This window comes from Nicotiana tabacum, chromosome 21 (assembly GCF_000715075.1).
Source record: "Nicotiana tabacum cultivar K326 chromosome 21, ASM71507v2, whole genome shotgun sequence".
Classification (NCBI taxonomy): domain Eukaryota; kingdom Viridiplantae; phylum Streptophyta; class Magnoliopsida; order Solanales; family Solanaceae; genus Nicotiana; species Nicotiana tabacum.
Genome location: NC_134100.1, coordinates 40,543,787 through 40,570,778, shown reverse-complemented (window position 1 = coordinate 40,570,778; position 26,992 = coordinate 40,543,787). Strand labels below are relative to the sequence as shown.

Below are 26,992 nucleotides of genomic sequence, written 5' to 3'. Positions count from 1 at the left end.
TAATATTAAATAGGAACATGGACAATCTAGAGCGTAATTGGATGTACAAAAGGTTGGATGACCGAGGGAGTATTAATTCAAGTTTCATAACTGGTGTGAACAAGTTTCTCCAGTTTGCTTGTTCTCAGCGCAATCGCATGAGTGGTGACAATGTTAGATGTCTAAAAAATGTCACAACATTAAATACATGGATGTTGAAACTGTTAAATTGCACCTTTATCAGTATGGATTTGTTGAGAACTATTTTCTTTGGAAGTATCAAGGAGAAAAAAAATGACCGGTGAGATGTCTTCTAGTGGTGATTTGCATTGTGGCGCTCAACCTAAATCGGGATATGAGAATCCATATCGACAAATGGTCTTGGATACAGCTGGACCCAATTTTGGCCATGGTTTGAGCTGGCAGTCTTATAATAATATTGAACCTGAGTCGTCTCATTCTTATGAACCTTCAATGGAGGCGGAGCCTAATCCTTCAATGGAGGCGGAGCCTAATCCTTCAATGGAGGAGGAGCCAAATCTTGAGTGTCAAAGGTTTTATGATTTGCTACAGGCCGCTGATGCAAAATTATACCCCGGTTCTTCCCTCTCTCAACTCGCAGTAGTTTCTAGGATGCTAAATATTAAAATGGAAAATACTTTATCACAAAGAGGTTATAACCAAATGATCCAATTGTTGAAAGAGGCTTTACCAGAGGATAACACAATTCTTGATAACTATTACGAGACCAAGAAGCTAGTGCGTAGCTTGGGTTTGCCAGTTAAAAAGATTGATTGTTGTAATTCTGGATGTATGTTGTATTGGGGTGAAGATGAGGACCTCATATCATGCAAGTTTTGTGGCCACCAGAGGTAGAAATATCGTGTGTTCTCGTAAGAGAAAATTAATCCCTTATAAAAAAATGTATTATTTTCCTTTGATTCCTAGATTGCGGAGATTATATGCATCCCATGCTACAACCGCAGATATGAGATGGCATCATGAGCACATACAAGAGGAGGACGTAATGCGTCATAAATCAGACTCTAAGGCTTGGAAGCACTTCAACGAAACTCATCTCTTTTTTGCTGCTGAACCAAGAAATGTGAGGTTGGGATTATGTACTAATGGTTTTCAACCCTTTGGTCATTCAGAGAGGAAATACTCATCATGGCCAGTGATTGTCACTCCATACAATTTGTCTCCGGGGATGCGTATGAAAGAGGCGTACATGTTCTTAACTATCATTGTTCTAGGGCCAAACAACCCTAAACAAAAAATTGATGTTTATCTACAACCTTTAATAAAGGAATTGACCTTGTTTTGGGAGACGGGTGTAGAAGCATTTGACATCTCAAAAAAAACAAAATTTTCAATTAAGGGCCGCTTTGATGTGGACAATCAATGACTTTCCAGCATATTCTATGTTATCTGGATGGAGTACTGCTGGTAACTTTGCATGTCCTTATTGTATGGAGGAAGCACAATCCTTTAGATTACGTCATGGTGGGAAAACAACTTGGTTTGACAGTCATATAATATTTCTTGACCAAAATCATCCGTTTAGGAGAGATCGTAAAAACTTTCGTAAAGGTCAGACTATCAGAAGGCTACCATCACCCCTTAGAACATGAGAGGAAATCTTGAACCAAATTTGTGAGTTGGAACTGAGGAAAGTAACTGAGCTAGATGCAGAAGAAGTTAATGGGATAATTTTTAGGTGTTGTGGATGGAAAAAGAGAAGAATCCTTTGGGATTTGCCTTATTGGAGCTCTAACATGATCCGACATAATATCGATATCATGCATATTGAGAATAATGTCTTTGATAATGTATTCAACACAATTCTTAATGTTGATGGCAAAACAAAAGACAATCCAAAGGCACGTGAAGATATGGTAAACTATTGCGATCGACCGCAATTGGCAAAGAATCCTATTGATGGAACCTATCCCAAAGTTGCATATACAATAGAGAAGAATAAAAAAATTGCCTTGTTCAATTGGTTGGAAAATGTGAAGTTTCCAGATGGGTATATTTCAAATTTGAGTCGATGCCTAGACACAAACAAGTATAAATTATTTGGTATAAAAAGTCTTGATTGCCATGTGTTCATGCAACGATTAATGCCTATTGCCTTTCGTGAGCTACTTCTTAGTAACGTGTGGCAAGCACTTACGGAATTGAGCTTATTGTTTAAGGATCTCACCTCGACTGTTCTTCGAGTGGTGGATATGGAGAGATTAAAGGCAGACATCCCACAGATCTTGTGTAAGTTAGAGCATATATTTCCTCCTGGACTCTTTAACTCAATGGAACATGTGCCTGTACACCTGCCATATAAAGCAAGAATTGTTGGACCTGTACAATATAGATGGATGTATTCTTTTGAGAGGTTATGAACTTTTTATGCTCTTATTATGACAAGTATGCTACACATGACTTTATGAATTTAATGGTCTATCCATTTACTTGTATAGGTACCTTTAACTCTTAAAAAGAATGATAGGGAATAAAGCTAGTGTCGAGGGTTCAATTTGTGAAGCATACTTGATGATGGAATCAACACAATTATTTTCTCATTATTTTGAACCTCATGTCATGACACGTAATCATAATGTGGCCCGTAATGATGATGGTGGTGTTATAGAAGATCTTGAAGGAAATTTATCAATATTCACCCATCCAGGCTGACTATGGGGAGAAGAAAAAAAGAGAAGTTTGTCCCTCGAAGAAATCAAGGCAGCCCAAACTTATATTCTACTAAATTGTGTAGAGGTTGAGCCGTTTGTAAGGTATCATTTTTTAATAATTATAAATATATCCATATATTTTGAGTCAGTAATTAACTTATTTTGTTGCAATGAAGTATGTACATACAACGGTTGCAAGAAGAATTCCCCAATCTATCTCAGGATCAAATAAATGAGAGTCTCGAAACGTGTTTTGCTATATGGTTCAAGGAATATGTAAGACTATAAAAATTATTATCTTTTAAGCAATTATGTACTTGAATTGGCTTGTTATATTTAACTAAGTCTTATAATTTTATTGAAATAGATTCGATGCAACCACATTGAGAACCAATTCTTGTGTAGTCTTGCTCATTGACCATTAATAAGCGCAAAATGTTATCCGGTGTATTTTGTTAACGGATACAAATTTCACACGGAATGTCATGGTAGTGCAAGATCAACAATTAATAGTGGAGTTTGTATCTCGGATCCAAATGTTGGTGACTATTATGGACGGATACAAGAGATTATACAATTGGAATACTGCGAAGAACCTTTAAAGCAAACTGTGTTATTCAAGTGTGAATGGTTTGATCCAACTGTGAATGTTGGTGTCAAGGAGCATAACCAATACAAATTAGTTGATGTGAACCATCGCCGTCATTTTAGAAAGTACGAACCTTTTATTCTTGTGATGCAAGCAACTCAAGTGTGTTATGTGCCTTATCCTAGCACGAAAAAGGACACTAATGATTGGGTAGCTGTTTTGAAAGATAAACCTCGAGATGTTATTGAACTTTCTGATGAGGCAATAACATCAACTCCAGAACCGAATCTTCCATTCCAAGTTGAAGAAGTTGAAGTCCATTTGATAGATATGAATTTCACCACTGATGAGAATATAATCTTACATGATCCAAATGGGGATGTAATTAAAATGGTTGAACCCATTGATGATGGACTATTGATAGAGCATCAAGAGTTCGAAGAAGAATCTTCAGAAGACGAGTATGAAACTGAGGATGAAAATGAGGAGGATGATGAGGAAGAGTTTGAAGAAGAAACAGATGATGACTAGTGTGTTGAAAAAAAGACACTACTATATTTTTATTGAGTTTTATTTTTCTAGTAATCTGTATGGTATGTTATAAGTCATGTATCTATTTTGTAGTATAATCTATAGAGAATTAAATCGAATACCACGTTTGTAGTAATTTAAATGGTATAGTACTCTTCTAGCTTACGTTGTATTGTGCCTCTTTTTATATTAGTCTGACTCTTTTTTTGTAGCAGTAGAATAATATTTATTATCAACTTAATAGTGTTACCTGATTAATCTGTCTAAATTCAGAATTAATTGGAGCCAAGATCATTATATTTTGGTCTAAAGAAGTTATCAAATTCAATAATTCAGCGAGTAGTTCAAGCATTGGATAGATCAAGTATTTTTTATATTGTGTTATGTCTCTTTGTATCAATTTAATAATTGTGTCTTTCTGATATTGTCTTTAGCAGAACATTTTATTTTGAAGCTTCATATGCCATATGTTATTTAGATATGCATTGTTTCATAGCCTTCTTTTATTTATTTATTTTGTAGATATGCCTCGAGGTAGAGGTAGAGGTAGAGGTAGCGCAGGCCGTGTAGGTAAATCTTCAGTTAAGGATAATTTTACTACTCGTGAAAATATGTCTAATGTTCCCATTCCCACAATCAATCCTCAACAAGGTGGTACGAGTTCCTCGGGTGGACCAGATCACATCAATCAAGTTCAAACATTAGGTCTTATTAGTACGCTACCTATTCAAACATCAAGCCATGGTAGTACCCTAACTATTAATTTGGAACCATCTCCAAATACCCCTAATCAGAGCAACATAATAGGCGAGGGTACATCTTCTCAAAGCAACATAATAGCCGAAACTGAGTGTAGCAGTACTCGCAGGCCGCAGACGCTTCTTACTATTTCTCCTACAGGGTTAGTCCATACTTGTACTATTACTTTTGGTATATTTTTATTAATATATGGTATGCCTTTAAATAATGTCTTCTAATTTGTTCAGGTTAGAGCCTTTATTTGAATGCTCTAAGTATATAACTAAGTCTTTCAAGCATGAACTTGATCCTAATGGAGTCAACTGGAAAAGCGTCTCAAATGAGATAAAAAAAATTTATTTTGGAGAATTCAAGGTATAATCCATCACAATTGGATTTAGAAAGTATATTAACTTTTATAGGTAACTTATTAATATTATTACTTTATAAAATTATTTCAGAAAACATTCTATTGGGATTTTTCAATTGATAGTGCGGTGCGGATCCAATGGGAGCGTATGGCAGCAAAAAGATACAGTGAATTTTTTAGCAAACTAAAATCAAATGGGGTGCAACCGGACTCTATTCCAAATAATGTGTGGGAAAGTTGATTTAGACTTTGGAAAGATCCTAAGTGTGTTGAAAAGTCAGAGATAAATGTAAAAAATTATTGTGCTGGGAGCAGAGTTGCCACTGGAACTCACACAGGTGGCTCTATCAGTATTGGGGAGCATCGCAAGAGACTTGTAAGTGGATATAAAATATCTGAAAATCTCATTTAAGTTTGCACTAATTCGAATCTGAAAATCTTATTTAAGTTCGGTAAGTTATGAGTTGTGGATTGTCTCTTGTTCTGTTTTTAATATACTGTGCTTGAAATTATTGTTTGAGAATTTCTTTTCAAAAATTTGGGTTGTCAATATGTGCCGAAATTGTAGTTAGCAGTTGGATAAAGGGATTTTAGGTGTTGATTTCTTTCTTGCTAGCTGTTGAGCTTTCTGTTTACAAGAGTGCCACCTTTCTTGTAAATTGTTGAATGATTGAATTGTGACTTGATTCCTTGCAAAACCGTGGATTCTGTTGAGATGCTAGTTATGGATTATAATGATTCATGATTTAGGTAGCCTAAGTTCCTTTGGAGTTGGAGAAAGTAGTCTGTATTGGTTTTGCTTAAACTGGTACTCCAGTTGCATGCTGTCCTTCTTACATTCTCTTTTAGGCTTCATGTCCTTGAGAGTTAGTAATTAAGTTATTTGTAACTTAGCACCTGCTTGGACGAACAACTTAGGCCATGAGTAACCAGATAATACATATGGTATTAAAGACTGCAAAGAGTGTATTAGTGTGATGCATAGGACTTATGCTTCAGTACTAGATTGACGTTGTACTGCTGAAAGTACTGGGATGGTATACTGTTTGGTGCTTGTTATTGTTAGAAAAAATTGGGATGAAATTATTAGTAGGATGCATAGGACTTTCTGAAGTGGAATTACTGTAGTCACGGCGAGTTACATTTATGTAACCATTTTTTAAATGAAAATCCTATACTCTTCCTCTTTACACATTCTAAAATCTGCTTCTGCCCATATATAAGTTTCAGGCAAATGTTTCACACTTGTTTAGCTTCATGTGCTAGGCTACCCTTTATAGTAAGTATGCAACATTGGAACATATTATTTTTATAAGTCTATGGGATGCAATGCTAGGTGAATATGTTGTTCAGTCTTCACATAATCTTTACCTTTTTGAATATGTTGTTCTCTGTATTTGTATTGTCTGAAATGATCATTAAGGTTCCTTTTATTGAGGTTCAAAGGTAATACTTACTAACTTTTTTCTTTCAGCAGTATACTGCTAAAAGTGCTGGGATGGTATACTGTATTGTTATTTTTGAATCTTTACCTTTTTGAATATGTTGTTCTACTGGAATGTGCTTGAGGCAATCTAGTTTGAACTCTCCTTGAGCCACATCTACTTCATCTTCTGAATCTAGCTGCAGAATTGAACTAATAAATCAGAATACTACTCTAACTAGTCACAATCTGATCCTGATGAATCAGAATCTAGCTCTGTAGACCAGCATGAGTTGTGGATTTTAAAGGGGTTGGTTTTCTTGGTGTTTCAACAGTATGCATATCAGTTTTGAGCATTTGCCTTTGTTGCTCTATCTTCTTAATTGAATAACTTTTGTATAAGCTGTTAAAAATGGTCGAGATCCAACACCAAGTGATTTGCATTTGCACGTCCATACACATGGTAATGATGGAAAATCGTTTGTTACTGAGAAATCCCGAATCATACATATAAGATAACTTTTTAAATAATTTTATTGACTTTACTTTCATATATATTTTTTATTTTGTAAATTGAATGCTCAATATTATTTAGTCTTTTTATTTCACTAATTATTAATTCTTCTACAGGAAAAATATCATGAGATATTACAATAACAAACACAAACTCAATCTGATATTGATCAGTGTAAAGCATATTATCAAGCCGCGGGAGGAGAAAAGAAAAGAAGAGTATATGGTCTTGGATCTCAAGCAAAATGCTACTACGGGCCAAATTTTCATGGCTCTTTTGGATCTGATGCTACATCGTCAGTAACACCTCCAAATGCTCAATCAATACCGACAAGGAATCTGGATGAGTTAGTGATACGATTGATTCCTGCACGGACAGATCATACAGTTCATATAATCGTTGAGCGGGTACGCGAATTAGTTTTCTTACCCTCGCATCAGCCAAATACTGATCTTACCAATCACCCATTAGATGTGGCACCTACAGTTCCTACATCTTCTACTGCTGCTAACATTGATGAGGTTCATGCATTGGGTTCTGATGATGACCGTAACTCTCCAGCCTCGCATAGTTAGCCTACTTTATTTGGACTTTAGTGTTGGTCCTTGTGGATTTTTTGTACTTAACGATATTGTTATATGCATTATGCTATATATTTTGGACCTTGTTGAATATATTCTTAATTTATATTAATATCAGTGACTTTTTATTAAGTGTATTTAATAGCTTTTACGTAATATGCTTGAACAAAGTACATTTAAAATAATAAATAAAAAGAATTTTAAAAAATCAGTAATATATTAAAAATAAATTAGCGACGGATACTTTTTGTAGCTAAAATTATCGCGTAAAATTAAATCTTGCGACGAATTAGCGACGAAAGGTTTTTGTTGCAAAAAGCAGGGAGAATTAGCTATAACACGTCTAGCGGCGGACGATTTCGTCGCTATTAGAACAAACGGCGAATTTTGTTATATATTGCAGCGACGAAAGGCGTCAAAATAGCGACAGAAACAAGCAATATAGCGACGATTATTTCCCTTACCGTCGCTAAGATAGTGTGTTTCACCAGAATTAGTATGGAAAAATTACTATTATTCTTAGCCCCACGGTAGGCGCCAAACTGTTTACCCTAAAGTTCGAGTAACAATTAAACTTATTTAGTGGTTTTAAGGATACGTGATTTAATCCAATACTAATTGATAAACAAGGAATTGAATAGATAATCTGAATAATAAAATAAATCAAACGAGTATTATAGCAGAGCTTTCGACCTCGATTCGAGATGGTCTCGAGGTTGGAGAAGGAGAACAGTAAAGAACAGAAAACTAAACAATGATGAGCAGTAGTAGATAGTAAGTAAAATAAAGAGCAATGTTTTTTGTATATGTTTCTCACTGAATCCCCTTACAAATGAATGAGGTTCCTCTTTATATAGTAGAAGAATTCTAAATAAGGTACATTTCTTATAACGGAAATAAATCCCATGACTGTTCCGGGATTTCCGCCGAGATCTTCAGTCGGTTACTAATATTTCGTCATTCCGTTATTACGCCTTACTCGAAGTTGGTCATGCTCGGTCTCGATCTTCAGCGAGCACTTCGATCTTCATGCTCCATACTCTGCTATTAAACTCGAGCTTGGTCTATTACGAGCTTACTCTCGAGGCGGCTTCTCGTGCCTATGAAATCTGACATGCCCGATTTCGACCGTATACACTGACCTAATTAAGCTACATGTTATGGCTTTTTAATTTCTTGTCTGCAGCAGAACTCAGACGGAACCAGCGGCACTCAGTGGTACTCCGGGGGCGGTAGCAAGGTAAAGCACATTTCTCTCTCTTTTACCATTTTTTAATTCTATTTTCTCTCTTTTTCTATCTTAACCTAGCCTATGGTTTCTCTTCTTTTTTTAAACCTTAGCTAAGCTACATTTTTATGCATTTTTCATTCTTGGAGGAGGCGAAACTTACGCGGGACTAGCAGCCCTCTGTAGGGTAGTGAAGGTAAGTAAATTTAATTAATGATAAGTAAAATTTCAAAATAGAACCTTTGAAAGAATATAAATTATTTCAATAATTAATTTTTTAACATTTAATTCAAGATTTTCGACGAATCGGCCGACAACTTCAAAAATTATTTTTAAAATTTTGACTAAATCTGTCAGAAAATTTAAATATTATTTTTTAATTCCAGATTTAAATATAAGTATTCTGACAATAGACGTCGAAATGTTCTAAAAAGTTTGGTCAGAAATATCTGTTAAACTTTGTCGTTTTTCATTTTCAGTTTTTCGATTGCTTTTGTCAGAAATCTCCAATTGAATCCGTCAAAAATGTTATTCCGACCAACGGATTTGCGATCGATCGAGTTTCGTCAGAAATTATCTATTTTCGACCGGATTCCGATAGTCAGAAATTAGCAAATTCATGGTAGTAGGCCATCATCTACTACTTCTGTAAAAAAGTTACTGCAGAAACTTATTTGCGCCAAAATATATTAATTTATAATGTTTGACTGAGATATAGGAAACCCGTCATTTGTTACCAATTCAAAAGGAACCGCACTGCAGCTTCCAAGTGAAAGGATATAGTAAAATACTAATTACGCAGTAAAAGTTTAGGAAAGAAATAAAAAATGAGCAGAAAGTGTAAACAATAATTCATAACAAATATGAACGTATGATTAGGAGAAAATAAATTTGGAAAACATGCACCTAATCTCATGGATTTTTCTAATAAGGTCAGTAATACTAATCGAGCAGCCGCAGCCAGCTTAATTTTCCACTTAGATATGTCGTCAAATTTAAGTGGGGATCAACTTGTCCCTCTCAAACTTGTCTTTCAATTAAGACAAAATCCTTCAATTCCAAGTACACGCAACTCAATTATTAATTACTATATTCTTATGATTAGTTATTTAATTAGTGTTAATTATTCAGGGTTAGGATTAAATTAATGAAGCTGATATTCAGGGACCATGCATCATTGCCTTTCTTCTTCCCACTCGTGGGCACGACTCTTTTGCCAGATTTTTATTGAATATCAAGATTTTTAAAGAGCTTCTTCTGCAGATGTCCACTCGACACGTGTAACTCATAAAAAATTTAAATTATTGTCAAAGTAAATAAAGTAGTAAGCAGCAGACAGAACAGGAGACACCATGTCCTCTTGCCATTAACAAATCCTTTCTTTTTATATTTAAAAGAGATGTTAGTGAACTGTTACTTCCGTTCCATTTTAATTAAATTTTTTTTAAATATATTCACAAATATTAAGAAATTTACCTTTTATTATTAATTAATAATAAAATTGACTGTATTAACTTTAATTGTTCATTGGAAGTACAATAAATACTCTATTCCATGGCAAGGGCGGAGCTAGACTGGACAGAATGGGTTCGGCCGAATCCAATAGCTTTGGTTCAAATTTTGTATTTGATTTTAAAAAAATCATTGAATATTTATAAAGTTACTAATTTAGAACTCAGTAACTTAAAAAGATTAGAATCTCGAACACATAAACTTGAAATCCTGATTCCGCCTCTGTGTCAAGGACAACTTTAAAAAAACAAAAGTTAATTATTCTTAATATCCGAAAAAATCAAATATTATGAATCACGAAAAAATATAAAAAATTATTTAAAGTTGATCGGAGAAAGTAACTTTTTTGGGGGAAACATCTTCAAGACACGCATTAGTGATTTATAATTAAGTAATTGGGATTCCAAGGAGTTGCTCTTTGCTCTCACTTTCTGAGCCTTTTTGGAGTCCTTTTCGAAGATATTAAGTAATGATGTCTCTCCGCAACATAGTTATTAGCAGCGCTCCTCTCATCATGTCTTTGCTTCATTCTCACGTTTTATTGGAATTTATGTATATATCCACCATCATCCTTCCACATTCTCTTTCTCCTTTTTAATATTTTTGTTTTTATTTATTAATTGCCTTCAAAATTGAGTAACAATTAAATTTATATTATGGTTTTAAGGATATGTGATTTAAACCAGCATCAATTGATAAACAACGAATTAAATAGATAAACTGGACAGTAAAATAAATCAAACCGGTCTGCGCACAATACCTCGACCTTGATTCGAGATAGTCTCGAGGTTAGTTAATAAGAACAGCTGAGGATGGAACAAGCAGTGATGAACAGTAAGTAAGACAAAGAAAGTAGCATATATGTATATTTTTATCAGTGAATCATGTGTCTTTACAAGCGAATGAGATCCCTCTTTATATAATAGAAGAATCCTAAATAAGGTACAACTCTAATAACGGAAGTAGATCCCATGATTGGCGTTAATAACCGCTTTGATTTGATCTGTTCCGAGATTTTCGCCCTGACTTTCGACCGGCCACTAATATCTCATCATTCCGTTATTACGCTTACTCGAAGTCAATCATGCTCGATCTCGATTACTGATAGCTTCGATCTCAATGGACACTTCGATCTCCAGGTGTGATTCTATCTTCGAGCTCGAGCCTGATCTGTTATAAGATTACCCTCGAGGCAACTCCCCTGCCAACGAAATCGAGTATGCCCGATTTCGACCGTATACAGATAGTCCCCTTATTTTTTGGAGTGTAATGAGAAGAAACGAATTTGAGACTTTGATTTAGTACCTCGATCAATTATGACGTCAACATCGTGATGTAAGCGACAGAAGCGATTGAAGCATCGCGTCTGCGCAGTTCCCAAGGTCATTAATTAACGCTAGTTGAAGGTCGGCCACTAGTGCTTTGAAATCGCCAAAGTGGCTATTATAAATAGACCACCTTCATAATCTTGTCGAACTTCATCTAATCTTCAAAAGCTCTTCTATTCTCTTCAAATCCATCAACTTTGTTGGTTTTCGTTTGCCAATCTTTTGTTAAAACGCAAATTCCGCCTTTTCCTTCCTTAAATCTCATATAGCAATGGCAAAAACATCAAAGACCGTTCCTCAAGAAGAAAAGGCCTCCTCGTCGCGGCCGGTCGGTGGCAAAACACCGGTGGAGCCACGTATCGAAGAGTGCATCCTCGGGCCATGTGAACTTACTTCCAACTTTAAAGTCAAAAAACCCTCTCCGGTTCCTGGCCGATGCGAGCCCATGTCTAGATATATCTGTTCGATATCCGAAGGCGATCTCGAGCAAGTGAAAAAGGACTGCCGCTGGGAGAATAAAGAGGTGGTGATTCCTACCCGCGAAGAAGATATCACCACTCATGTGAAAGGGTTTTTAAGTGTGTATACTTACCCTTTCACACTGGGTTCTGTCGATCCCGTCATAATCGACTTCTGCCTCCAATACCGGGTAACCCTAGACCAGATCTACCCCTCTTTTTGGCATATTGTCATTTTGCTCAAATTCTTCTCGAGCAAGATCGAGGGGTTGTCTTTCACCCTCGATCATCTCATTAGGCTATACAGCCCCCCGTCTTTATCGGGGCGGACTGATAAGGCTTCAGCGCCGGGCCACAAAGGTGCTATTCTCGAGCATAGACGAGGACAAAGACCGAGGATGGATGTGCCGGTTTGTCCGAGTCAGGACCTCCGATTTAATCCCCGCCGAGAAGATGCCATTCCCCGAAGAATGGAACATGAAGCGTAAGTAGAACTTCACCGATAACGTTTGATTACCTGTTATGTTTCCTTTACCTCTTCTCATCTATATTCTTCTTTATGGTGCAGCTTCCCCCTGGTTTCCTGGTGCAGTCCCGGACCTTGCAGGTTGGGTTCGACAACTGGTTTCAACCTCCTCGTATGATGAGCACTCGTGGCGCGATTTGGCCAAGGGTCGATGGGAGGCCAAAAATCATGGTAAGTTCCCATGTACATGTTTGATGATTTCCTGTGAAATACTTCTTTTTAACTTGATTTCTTCTTATACAGGTCTTGGAGATAATATCGTCATGAGGCAGCCTCCTCTCGGGGAAGAGGAGGCCCCGAAGACGACCAAAGACAAGAAAAGGAGAAGGGCCTCGACTCCAGATACCCCAAAGCCCAAGAAAAGTAGGGCTCGAAATTCGAAGACTGATCCCTTCATTCTGTCTACCGATGTAGCCCAAATGCTACGAGATGAGGACGAGGAGGGAGATGATGTCGAGTGCCTACTGGTGGCTCAGAAGAGGGAAAGTGTCGAAGCTTCGATAACTGTTGAGCCGGTGACGGTCGAGGAGGTTCAGCCGTAGATCGAGGTGATCTCGAGGGAAGGTCCGAACAGAGTCCCTGAGTCATCGGTTATTGATGACGCCTCCTTCCGTGATGAGCAACCGGCGGGTGTGCCCAAAGAGTCTAGTTCTAAGGCCCTTCAAAGAGAAGAGAATGCCCCGAGTGACTCGCTCGGAGCAATTAATATCGATGATTCGCCGCCCGATCCCACATTCTCCGAGGGGCAATTGTGGGATGCCCGGTCCTTGGGAACCCCTGAAGTGGGGACGGCCCCGAAGGGGACAATATTTTTCGTGGTTGCTTCACAGGGGTCGATGATGTTTCCGACCTTGACGCATCACTCATTTTTTATGAGGCTCAGCAGCTTCTGAACCAAGTGAGTTTTAGCCCATGCTACAATGCTTGTGTTTGTTCTTATTTCTCTAAGTTTGATTTTCTTTCTTTCTATACAAGCTACAACGCTCCATCGAGAAGCGTCTTCCAAGTATCGAGCTGAGCTGGCCCTATGTGAGGCTGATCTCAAAAAGCTTACGGAGGAGAGAAACTCCCTCAAACTCCTCTATGTGAAAAAAGAAGATGAGATCGTGAGCATTCGAGCCGAGCTTACAAGAGCTCATCGAGGTCAGACCGAACTCATTAAACGGGTAATGTAAATTTTTGGGAGCATGTTATGTATTGACTTGATATTGGCAACTAACACTTTGATCTTGCAGGTTCAGCAGAAGGCCGAATTGATTGAGCAGCTTCGTAAGGAAGCCAAGATGAAAGAGGCAGAGACTTTGGGGTGGAAGAAAAACATGGACCGTCTCACCTCGGAGAAAGAAATGGTTCGGGCCCAATTGTCTTCGGTTGAGTGTCAAATCCAAAGTGTGAAGGAGGAGAGCTTGGCCTGAGCTAAGAAGGTTGAAGAGCTCGAGACTCGGTTGGCCGCTGAGCTTGTAAGGGCCACATCCGAGGTAGAGGTGCTCGTGGCCTCTTACCGAGCTGACGCCGAAGCCGCTAACACTCGGGCAAAGGAAATTTCTGATGCTGCTGAGGTTAGATTGTCCTGTGTTGCCGAGCATGCTAGGCGCCAGTCTCGAAGAGAGACTCTTGAGGAGGTGCATGCTCGTGGCTTCGAACTCACGGCTGATATTGAAAATGCTAAGGTTTTGGAGGACGAGGCCAGAACTTTGCTTTCCGATGAGGAAGACACTACGAGTGGATCCGAGAGCGGAGATGAAGATGAAGCTCCCGAGGTGGACTAGGCACTTAGGATTTTTTCTCCTTTTTTTGTGTAAGACCCTGAGTGGTCTTTGTAAATACTTTGCATATATGGAAGATTTCTTTTCTTTCCGTTTCGTTGATTTCTGATTTATGATAGATTCTGTTTTGCCTTTGCCTTCTGAAAACTTTGTTGCAATCGGGTTGTTGTAGCCTCTATAGTCGAGTGAGCAATAGCTCAAACTCAGAGTAGAACAAACCCTTAGGTTTTTTAGTAAAGCGAGGGCGAGTCCCCGAGCTTAACAATATGTTCGGAATTTTAATTTCGTATGGCTTGATCAAATTCGTAAATGTACTGCTTTTATAGCCGAGTTCGAGTAAGTTTCGAACTCACAGTAACAGACCCCTTAAGGTTTTATGATGAATCCTCAAGCTATATTTTATTTGAGCTCGGAATAGTGGAACCCTTAGGTCCGAATTGAGTGAGAACAAAATCTCGAACTCTAAGTGTATTGGCCCTTAGGCTCTTTAGATTGGGCCGACATGGCCTCTAAAAGATGGCTATTTTTTACCTTTTTCGGCTTAGAAGACTTAGTAAAAAAAAATCTTTATCTCTTAACACGTATTCTTTACCCATTGGATTTTTTGAGGGTTCGATGTCGATTGAAACCCCTTTGCTTTTTGTGCCTTAGCACGTTTGTGTTAAGATAATTTGGTACCTCTTAAGGTTTTTCGAGGGCTGATTTTATCGAGGCCCTTTTGATTACATGCCGAGGGTAGCCTTTTTTTAACCAGGTTTTCAAAGAATTCGAAGGCCTATTTTTATTGCGGAATTCGGACGTCTTCGAGCCGCTTTAATTTGGCTGTAGCCTTTGGGTATGCATCTTGGGCTTATTTCCTAATAATACTTCGAACTTGTTCGAAATATTAGTCCCCGAGAATGATGGCCTTGACTGTAGATTGAGGAGTGCCTCTTTGAGGTCTTATGAATTTGAGTTTAGATTACTCAAATATGTCAATCGTCAACGACAGTCCCCGAGTGTACGAGGTATATTTGCACTTGGCCCTTGAGCCATTTCTCACAAAATCATAAGTATGAAGCTTGTAAAGTAGAAAATTTTCTTTAAGACACAAGATGTTTGATATAAAAATGATGCTTCTTTGTATAATTTATACATGAGTACATGTTTTTTCATCGGGGCTCGACTAATCTATACGGACACAATTCATTCGACTGTTTGGCACATTACAAAGTTTCTCTATCGAGTCCCTTTGACACGAAGTATTTTCCTCGAAAGTATAACATCCGAGGGTGATGCCCCCAGTATTCGAGGTTAATTGTAAAGAAGCCTTAGATACTGTTGAATGGTCCTCAGATAGCACATAATTGTTGCCTCATTAAAAACCTCGTCAAAAAATCCCACTTGGGACAAAATCGATCAAAGGGAAAAAGAGTGCAATGCGTGCTTTAAAACCCAAGGTCTCGATATCTTTGATCGATCATCTGCAATGAGTTAGTGTCGAATATATAAATGAAAAAAGAGGAATAAAGTCATACCTTAGCAATAATACCGTTTGATAAGCGATATGTTCCAATTATTTGGCAGTTGTTCGCCATTCATCGTGCCGAGCTTATAAGATCCCTTTTCGACGATGTCGAGGACTTGGTAGGGTCCTTCCCAATTTGGTCCGAGCTTTCCTTCATTAGGATCTCGAGTGTTGATGGTGACTTTCCTCAGGACTAAGTCCCCGACTCTGAAGTGGCGAAGGTTGGTTCTCTTATTGTAGTATCTTTCAATTCGTTGCTTTTGTGCAGCCATTCGAACGAGTGCGGCTTCTCATTTTTCATCCAATAACTCGAGGCTAGTATTCGAAACCTGGCACTGGGTTCCCCAAATTCTACTGGAATCAAGGCTTTGGAGCCACATACTAAGGAGAACGGGGTTGCCCCCGTACAGGACTTTAACGTTGTTCGATATGCCCAAAGGACTTCGGGTAGAATTTCTCTCCATTTCCCCTTAGCGTCGTTCAACCTTTTCTTTAGGTTTTGGATAATAGTCTTGTTCGTCTACTCGACCTGTCCGTTCCCACTATCCTTTTTAATTTGTGGTCTTCGAGGAATTTCGTTACTTTGCTACCGATAAATTATTTTCCATTTTCACACACTATTTTGGCAGGTATCCCAAATCGACATACGATGTGATCCCAGATGAAGTCTATAACCTCTTTCTCTCTCACTTTCGCGAACGCATGTGCTTCAACCCTTTTAGAGAAATAGTCAGTCATAAATAAAATGAACTTAGCTTTACCTGGAGCCGATGGTAAAGGACCGACGATATCCATCCCCCATTTCATGAATGTCCATGGGGATAGGACTGAATGGAGTTGTTCTCCGAGCTGATGGATCATCGGTGCAAACCTTTGACATTTATCACATTTTCGAACAAACTTCTTAATGTCTTTTTCCATGTTATTCCAGTAGTATCCTCCTGCTCTAATGATTTTGTGAATCAGTGATTCGGCGCCGGAGTGGTTCCCACAAGTGCCTTCGTGGACCTCTCGTAAAACATAATCAGTGTCTTCTGGTCCTAAGAATACTGCCAATGGTCCATCGAATGTCCTTCTGTATAATGTTCCATCTTCAGCCAATGTGAATCGAGCGGCTTTGGTTCGTAGGGCCCTCGACTCTTTAGGATCCGATGGGAGCTTTCCGTTCTTCAATTATTCAATATATTTATTCCTCCAATCCTAGGTTAAGCTTGTAGAATTTATCTCGGCATGACCTTCCTCGATCACGGATCTCGAGAGTTGAACTACGGTCTCCAAACTGATCTCATCTTCCTTGACCGATGACCCTAAATTTGCAAGTGCATCGGCCTCACTGTTTTGTTCTCGAGGCACATGCTGTAAAGTCCATTCCTTGAAACGGTGCAAGGTTACTTGCAGCTTGTCCAAATATCTTTGCATTCTATCCTCTCGAACTTCGAAGGTTATGTTTACTTGGTTCACCACCAGTAAAGTGTCACACTTGGCTTCAATGACTTCCGCTCCTAAGCTTTTAGCTAGCTCGAGACCTGCAATCATGACCTCATACTCGGCCTCATTGTTAGTCAACCTAAAAGTTTTGATAGATTGCCTAATAGTACTACCCGTGGACGGCTTCAAAATGATGCCTAGCCTGGACCCCTTCACATTCAAAGCACCGTCTGTGAAAAGGGTCCATACCCCTGATGATGTACCTGATTTTAACAAAAGTTCCTTTTCGACTTCAGGTATTAGGATCGGCGTGAAATCGGCCACGAAGTCCGCTAAAATTTGAGACTTGATGGATGTCCGAGATTGATATTCGATATCGTACCCACTGATTTTGATGGCCCATTTGGCCAATCGGCCCAATAGTTCGAGCTTGTGCAAAATATTACGAAGTGGGTAAGTGGTTAATAGGCATATGGGGTGACATTGAAAGTATGGTCTTAACTTTCTAGAGGCGCTTATCAGTGCAAGTGCCAATTTCTCCAAATGTGGATATCTAGTTTCTGCTTCTCCTAAGGTTCGACTTACATAAAAAACGGGAAATTGCGTACCTTTCTCATCTCGAACTAGGACGCCACTTACCGCGATTTCCGATACTGCCAAGTATAAGTAAAGTTTCTCATATGCATTTGGAGTGTGAAGCAGTGGTAGGCTCGATAGGTACCACTTCAATTCCTCTAATTCCTGTTGTCATTCCGGGGTCCAGGCGAAATCGTTCTTCTTTTTTAGCAGAGAGAAAAATCCGTGACTACGATCCGATGGCCTCAAAATGAACCGGCCTAAGGCAGCTATCCGTCCAATCAGCCTCTGAACGACTTTTACACTGTTCACGATGGTGATGTCTTCGATGGCCTTAATTTTATCGGGGTTGATCTCCATCCCCCGATTCGATACCATGAAGCCAAGGAACTTGCCCGAACCGACCCCGAAAGCACATTTCTCGAGGTTGAGCTACATGTTCTATTTTCTTAAAATCTCGAACGTTTCCTGCAAATGAGCCAAATGGTCTTCTGTGCGCATGGACTTAACTAGCATGTCATCAATATGAACTTCCATTGATTTACCTATTTGTTCTTCAAAAATTTTATTTACTAGGCGTAGGTAAGTAGCTCCTACATTTTTTTAGCCCGAAGGGCATTACATTATAACAATATGTTTCATACTTGGTAATAAATGAAGCCTTTTCTCGGTCCTCCGGGCTCATTTAGATTTGATTGTACCCGGAATAGGCATTGAGAAAAGTAAGGATCTCGTGGCCGGCCGTGGCATCGATCATACAATCGATGTTAGGCAGTGGTAAAGAATCTTTGGGGCACACCTTGTTTAAATCCTTATAATCTACACATATTCTAAGTTTATTCCCTTTTTAGGGACTACAACTACATTGGCTAACCATTCGGGATATTTCACCTCCCGAATGGACACTATTTTGAGAAGTTTAGTTACCTCGTCCTTTATGAACGCGTGCTTTACCTCGGACTGGGATCTTCTCTTTTGCTTTACCGGTTTGAACCTAGGGTCCAGGCTGAGCCGATGTGTCATTATCTCCGGTGGGATCCCTGTCATGTCTAAATGGGACCAAGCAAAATAATCTATGTTATCAATAAGAAATTGAATAAGCGTTTTCCTGAGTTCGGGGGTTAATCTCGTTCCCAGGTATACCTTTCGCTCGGGTAGGTACTCGATCAATATAATTTGTTCAAGCTCTTCGACCGTTGATTTGGTGGCGTCAGAATCTTTGGGAACAATAAAAGTTCGAGGGGTCAGAAAATCCTCCTCTTCTTCTTCTATCTCCTGCTTCCCTGATTCGGTCGAGGCCGGTGACTTTGATTACTATTTGACTTCCTGTTTACTTTTGATGCTCGACCTTTCCGAGGTTGATAGTGTTGATACCAGTGTTACCTCATCGACCGCAAACATTTCCTTTGCAGCATGCTGCTCCCCGTATACTATTTTTACATCGGCCGACGTCGGGAATTTCATTATTTGGTGGAGAGTCGAAGGGACTGCCCTCATATTGTGGATCCAAGGCCTTCCGAGTAGGGCATTGTACCTCATATCGCCCTCGATTACATGGAACTTGGTATCTTGAATAGTTCCAACCACGTTCCCCGGTAGAATAATCTCTCCTTTAGTTGTTTCACTAGACATATTGAAGTCGTTTAATACCCGAGCTGGAAGCACGATTTGATTTTGTAGGCCGAGCTGCTCCACTACCCTTGATCAGATGATATTCGCCGAGATACATGGATCCACTAAAACACGCTTAACTTGAACTTTATTTAACAAGATAGAAATTACTAGAGTGTCGTTGTGGGGCTGAGAAATGCCTTCTGCTTCTTCGTCGTTTAATGATAAAGTGCCTTCGGGCACATAATCTTGGGTTCGTTTTTCCCTAGTGATTGATACCTTAGTGTGTTTGAATATGGGTCCATGTGGGGTGTCGACCCCACCGAAGATCATATGAATTATATGTTGGGGTTCCTCATGTTCATTTTTCCTATTGGCGTCCCTTTCTATGAAGTGATTCTTGGCTCGATCGCTGAGAAACTCTCAAAGATGGCCCTCATTAAATAGACGGGCTACCTCCTCCCTTAATTTCCTGCAATCCTCGGTCTTGTGATCATGCGTGCCATGATACTTGCACATCAAATTTGGGTTTCTTTGGAAGGATCGGTTTGTATGGGTCTGGGCCACCTAGTATCTTTGATCCTTCCGATTGCCGATACAATGCCGATGCATCGATGCTAAAGTTATATTCCGATAACCGAGGTACCTCTGTGGGATCAACATACTTGTCAAAACCACTTTTGCTCATAAGTCCCCAAGAATTCTGTCCTCGATCACTTCTTCGGTCGCTCTAGGTAGAATTGCGTCCTGAACCATTGTTCCTTCGATCTGTTGTATATGGTTGATATCGGTCTCTGTTAGATCTTGGCTCCCTGTTGACGTCCCTCTGGTTTTTAACTTCCAACCTGTTTGTATGTACTGAACTGGAAGGGGTTCCTAATTGGTCATCCTCGACCCTGATTTTTGATTGATATCGATTGTGCACATCTGCCCAAGTTACAGCTGGATACTCGATCAAATTTTGTTTTAACTATCATGATGCTATCGAAATCCGCTCGTTCAACCCTTAGGTGAAAGCTTGAATGGCCCAATCATCTGTGACCGGTGGCAACTCCATGCGTTCCATTTGAAATCGGGATACGAAATCCCTCAACATTTCATTATCCCTTTGTCTTACCTTGAAAAGGCCCGATTTTCTCGTTGCGGCCTTTATGGCCCCAGCGTGTGCCTTTACGAAAGAATCTGCTAACATGGCAAATGAGTCGATGGAATTTGGTGGCAGGTTGTGATACCAAATCATTGCTCCCTTCGAAAGGGTCTCTCCGAATGTTTTCAACAGCACAGATTCGATTTCAGCATCTTCTAAATCATTACCCTTGATGGCGCATGTATATGAAGTAACATGCTCATTGGGATCAGTGGTACCATTATATTTAGGTATCTCTTGCATACGAAACTTCTTTGGAATAGGCTTCAGAGTCGCACTTAGAGGAAACAACTTTTGTAAAAACTTCTTCGAATCCATCCCTTTCAAGATTGGCGGTGCCCCCGGTATCTGGTCAACTCGAGAGTTGTATGTATCCATTTTTTTATCGTTGGCTTCGATTCTCTTCTCCCCCAATTCAATTCTTTTGGTGAGGTCCTCGAGCATTTTCATTACCGTGGGATCAGTCCCCAATTCGTTACCATTCGACCTTTCTGGTACTGGCTCGGTAAGGCGAGTAATTTCCGGCTCGACCCTATTCGGAGCTCTATGTTAATTTTGTAACTGAGTAATAACGGCTTGCTGAGCCTGAAGCATCTCGAATATCACTTGGAGACTGACTCTTTTGTCTCCTCTGCCATGTTTTCCTTGGTCACTAGATCGGCCTTCTCTGCGTATGCTCCACTCGAGACCTGCGCCTAGGTCCGCATTTAGAGCAACGTGCGAACTGACATCGACTGGGTTGGCAACCGGTGCTCCCCCGAAAGTAGCCTGTGGCACCTCAATTCCTGGAGCAATCACATTTTCGTTTTCACCGTGGAATCCGAGGCCATTATCACCGTGTGTGGATGCGTTTTGTGAGTTTGACATGTTTTAACCTGAAAGCAAAGATACATGACAAGAACAAGCGTAAAATAGTGTGTTTTACCAGAATCAGTACTGAACAATCACTATTATCCTTAGCCCCACTGTGATGATCCAAAATGACATCTTTAAATTTAATAAGTAATTCTGTGTTCAAAGACCTCAAAAAGCACCATTTATCATTTCTCGACTTGCGTGCACAGTCCGTACAATTTTTTGGAAAGTGTTTATGTGAAAAATGGATTAAAATGGGAAATAGAGCTTTAAAACTCAACTAAGTTGACTTTGGTCAATATTTTGAGCAAACGGATCCGGATCAGTATTTTGAAAATTCCGGTAGGTCCGTATCGTGATTTGGGACTTGGGCGTATACCCGGAATCGAATTCCGAGGTCCCTAGCTCGAGATATGGAATTTTGATGAAAGCGAACGCGAGTTATGCCTCGCGAACGCGAAGGCCAGGGGAGGAACCTTCACGAACGTGAAGGAGGACTCGCGAACGCGAAAGCCACGAGCTGCTACTCATCGCGAACGCGACAGGCCCTTCGCGAACACGAAGAAGGCCTGACCCCTGTGACTTAAAACAGAACCAAAAACGGGATTTTTCCTATATTTCACAAACCCTCAATTATAACTCGGCTTATGGGCGATTTCAAAGAAGTTTTTCACGATTTCGAACTAGGTAAGTGTTCTTTATCATATAGTGATTGTATTTCATAAATCCATGTCTATATTCATCAGTTATTTCGGATTTAGATGGAAGAAATTGGAATTTTTGTAAACTTTCCAAAAATGAAAAATTAAGATTTGAAGGTCCATTTGATATCGGAATTGGACAAATTTGGTATGGTTGAACTCATATCAGAACAGGTGTTCGGATTTCACGAGTTATTCTGGGATTTGAGACGTGGATCCCACTGCCGAATATTTTAATAAATTTTGGATTTTTATCCGGAAAATTTGTAAATTCATATGGAATTAATTCCTATGATTAGTATTGAATATATTGAATTGTTTGTGAATAGATCTGAAGCTTTCAGAGGCAAATTTAAAAGGAAAAGCTATGGTTGAATAATTGATTGGAATTTGCAAAGTGAGGTAAGTGTCGGGGTTAACCTTGACTTGAGGGAATATAAACCTTAAATTGTTTGTTATGTGAATTGCATATAAACGACGTATAGGCGAGGTGACGAGTGTCTATACGTCGTCAAATTAATTGTTTGCCTACTTACTTGAAAAATTATAAATTATTTTTAATCATAAATTAATTATTATAATAATTATTTCTCTCTTATTCTTTGCAAATATAAATTCTTGAATTCCTGCATTAATTGTTACATGCTATTTGAATTATGTGCCATAATTGTTATTTGACATTTAGCATAATAAATATGAAACTGCCTATTTGCTCCCTGATTTCCATAAGAATTTGTTATTTGTCATTGTTTGCTTCATAATTAAACCATAATTATTGTATGCTTGTTGTCTCGTAATTTTATATTAATTGTAACATTTATTGAGAAAATTTCTTCTATAAGAATTGAAAAATAAAAATATTTGAGGAGCGGGCTGCACGCCACAACATAATTGATTGAAATTGATATATTGGAGGATTGGGTTGCACGCCGCAACAGACTTATTAAAAGTCAATATTGGAGGATCGGGTTGCACGCCGCAACAGACTTATTAAAAGTCAATATTGGAGGATCGGGTTGCACGCCGCAACAGACTTGTTAAAAAGTTAATATTGGAGGATCGGATTGCACGCCACAACAGACTTGATTAAAATGAATATGTTGGAGGAGCGGGTTGCACCCCGCAACAGAACTGAATGTGGATATATTGTGAGAGCGGGTTGCACGCTGCAACAGAAATAATGAAAATGATAATTGGTTATGCCTGTTGAGTTGCCTTCAATTATTATAAATGAATTAGTTGATTTATTCCTATTATTGTTGTTGTTACTAATATTGCGTACAGGTTAATGTAAGTGAACCCCCTTAGCCTCGCCACTACTTCGTCGAGGTAGGCTCAGCACTTACCAGTACATGGGGTCGGTTGTACTGATACTACACTCTGCACTTCTTGTGCAGATTTTGGAGTTGGTCCCAGCGGCGTACTATAGACTTGCTCGGATTTCAGCTATCAGAGGAGACTTGAGGTATAACTGCATGGCGTCCGCAGTTCTGAAGTCCCCGTCTATTGTACTTTAGCTGTGTGTTTATTTTTAGACAGCTTTATATTATTCAGACCTTTATATGTATTTATTCTAGAAGCTCGTGCACTTGTGACACCAATTCTGGGATGGTATTTAGACACCGTTATTATTATGGATTATTGCAAAATTGCTTCCGCATTTGCTTCCTTGTTATTAATAAATTTAAAAATTGTTTTAAAATAGATAATATTATTCTAACGTTGGCTTGCCTAGCAAGTAAAATATTAGGCGCCATCACGGTCCGAAGGTGGGAATTTCGGGTCGTGACAGTTGGTATCAGAGCACTAGGTTATATAGGTCTCACGAGTCACGAGCAATCTTAGTAGAGCCTGAAGGATCGGTACGGAGACGTCTGTACTTATCTCTCAGAGGCTACGAAGTTTAGGAACAATATCACTTCTTTCTTATTCTGTCGTGCGATTTTATTCTATCATCGATGATTGAACCATTCTACTCTTATTCTCTCGCAGATGGTGAGAACACGTAATACTACTACCGATGGACAGGGACCAGAACCCCCGGTGGCAACTATGGCCAGGGGTAGAGGTCGAGGCCGAGGTCGTGCTAGAGGTCGAGGCAGAGGCCGAGGTAGAGCTCAGTCCAGAGCTCGAGCAGCTCCACCTATTGTTGAACCTCAGGTAGACCTTCAGGAGGAGGTCCTAGTTCAGAATGTACCAGTTGGACCAGTTCAGGTCCCGGAAGGATTCATAGCCACTCCAGTACTTTAGGACGCTCTAGTGCGATTGGTGAGTCTTATGGAGGGTGTGGCCCAGAATGGTACATTTCCAGTGGCACCAGCTGTCTCACAGGCTGGGGGAGGAGAACAAACTCCCACTACTCCCGCCCCATAGCAGATGGCTCCCTAGAATCAGGCTCCAGCAGCCTCGCCAGTTAGGGTAGTTCAGCCAGTTGTTGCTGCACAGACCGGTGATAGGCCCGCCATGTCTTTTGAGGCTTAATTGAGATTGGATAAGTTCACTAAACTCTTTCCAGTTCACTTCAGTGGTACACCTTCTGAGGACCCACAGGATTATCTTGAACGCTGCCATGAGGTACTGCAAAACATGGGTATAGTTGAGACCAATGGAGTTGATTTTGCTGTATTCCAGATGACGGGTTCCGCCAAGAGGTGGTGGAGAGATTACACATTGACCCGACCAGTCGGATCACCTGTACTTACCTGGGAGCAGTTCTCTCAGCTATTTCTGGAGAAGTTCCTCCCTATCACACTGAGAGAGGAATTCTGCAAGCAATTTGAGTGTCTACAGCAGGGCAGTATGACTGTTACTCAGTATGAGTCCCGTTTTGTGGATTTGAACCGTCGTGCTCTCCATTTACTACCTACAGAGGGAGAGAGAGTGAGGAGGTTCATTTAGGGACTCACTCACCCTATCAGACTTTAGATGGCCAAGGAGACCGGAGGTGAGATTTCTTTTCAGGCGGCTGCTAATGTCGCAAGGAGGATCGAGATGGTTCTTGCACAGGAAAGAGGGAAGAGGTCCGATAAGAGGCCTCGTCAATTCGGTGGTTACAGTGGTGCCTCGTCTGGAGGCAGGGGTAATTTTGGTAGGGGTCATCCTCCCAGACCATTTCATTCAGCACTTCATGTATCTACCGGTGCTTCATGGAGTCACGGTCCTATTATGCCTTACTCTGGGCAGCCAGTATTCAGTGCATATTCAGCTCCTATTAGTGCACCACCACTCCAGAGTTACTACAGTGGTTATCCGGCCCATCTGGGTCAGCTTCAGCTTCAGCAGCCACAGCATCAGGATGGGTGTTATGAGTGTGGGAACATTGGTCACATCAGGAGGTATTTCGCTAGATAGGCGAGTAACAGATCTCGGCAAGATTCTCGTGCCATCATACCGGCACTAGTTGTTTCACCGCCTGCTCAGCCAGCTAGAGGTGGAGGTCAGGCCATTAGAGGTGGAGATCAAGCCATTAGAGGTGGAGGTCAGACCGTTAGAGGTGGAGGCCAGCCGGTGGAGGCCAGCCAGTTAGAGGCCATCCCAGAGATGTAGTTTAGAGTGTTGGGGCCCAGTCCCGATTTTATGCTTTTCCAGCTAGGCCTGAGGCCGAGTCATCTGATGTTGTGATCACAGGTATTATTCCAGTTTGCCATAGAGATGCTTCAGTTCTATTTGATCCAGGATCTACTTATTCCTATGTGTCCTCCTATTTGCTTCATGTTTGGTTGTGCCTTATGATTCTCTGAGTGCTTCTATGTGTGTATCAACACCGGTGGGAAACTTTGTTGTAGTAGATCATGTCTACCGTTCGTGTGTGGTTACTATTGGTAATCTTGAAACTAGTGTGGATCTTCTACTTCTTGATATGGTAGATTTCGATGTCATCTTGGGTATGGATTGGCTGTCTCTTATCATGCTATATTGGACTGTCATGCCAAGACAATGACCTTAGCTATGCTGGGGTTACCTCGGTTAAAGTGGAAAGGAACTCCCGGCCATTCTTCCAGCAGGGTTATTTCTTATATGAAAGTTCGGCGTATGGTAGAGAAAAGGGTGTCTAGCCTATTTGGCTTATATTCGCGATCCCAGTACGAATGTCCCTTCTATGGACTCAGTACGAGTTATTCGTGAATTTTCGGAAGTATTTTCTACAGATCTGATGGGGATGCCACCCGACAGAGATATTGACTTCTGTATTGATTTGGCTCCGGGCACTCAGCCCATTTCTATTCCACCATACCGTATAGCCCCGCCAGAGTTGAAAGAAGTGAAAGAGCAGTTACAAGACTTGCTTGATCAGGGATTCATTAGACCCAGTGTCTCGCCCTGGGGTGCACCAGTATTATTTGTAAAGAAGAAAGATGGCTCGATGCGGATGTGTATAGATTATCGACAGTTGAACAAGGCCACTATCAAAAACAAATATCTGCTGCCAAGAATTGATGACTTATTTGATCAGCTTCAGGGTGCCAAGGTATTTTTGAAGATTGATTTGAGATCTAGTTACCATCAGTTGAAGATTAGGGCGTCTGATGTCCCTAAGACAGCTTTTCGGACTCGGTATGGGCATTACGAGTTCCTAGTGATGTTATTTGGGTTGACAAATACTCCAATAGCATTTATGGATTTGATGAATCGGGTGTTCAAGCCTTATTTGGATTCTTTTGTGGTTGTATTCATTGATGATATCTTGTTTTAATCCAGCAGTCGAGAGGAGCATGAGCAGCATCTTCGAAGTGTGCTTCACACCTTGAAGAATAATCAATTATATGCCAAATTTTCAAAATGTGAGTTTTGGTTAGACTCGGTTGCCTTTTTGGGACATATTGTATCGGCAGAAGGCATAAAGGTGGATCCTAAGAAGATTGGGGCTGTTCAGAATTGGCCTAGACCTACTTCGGTTACAGAGAGCCGGAGTTTCCTGGGTTTGGCAGGTT

The 26,992-nt window shown here is 40.0% G+C and overlaps 1 pseudogene; it reads left to right on the top strand.

The window, feature by feature from the left end:
• The first annotated feature begins 4,316 nt into the window (after positions 1–4,316).
• Positions 4,317–7,461, top strand: LOC107828271 (uncharacterized; annotated as a pseudogene).
• The last annotated feature ends 19,531 nt before the right edge of the window (positions 7,462–26,992 follow it).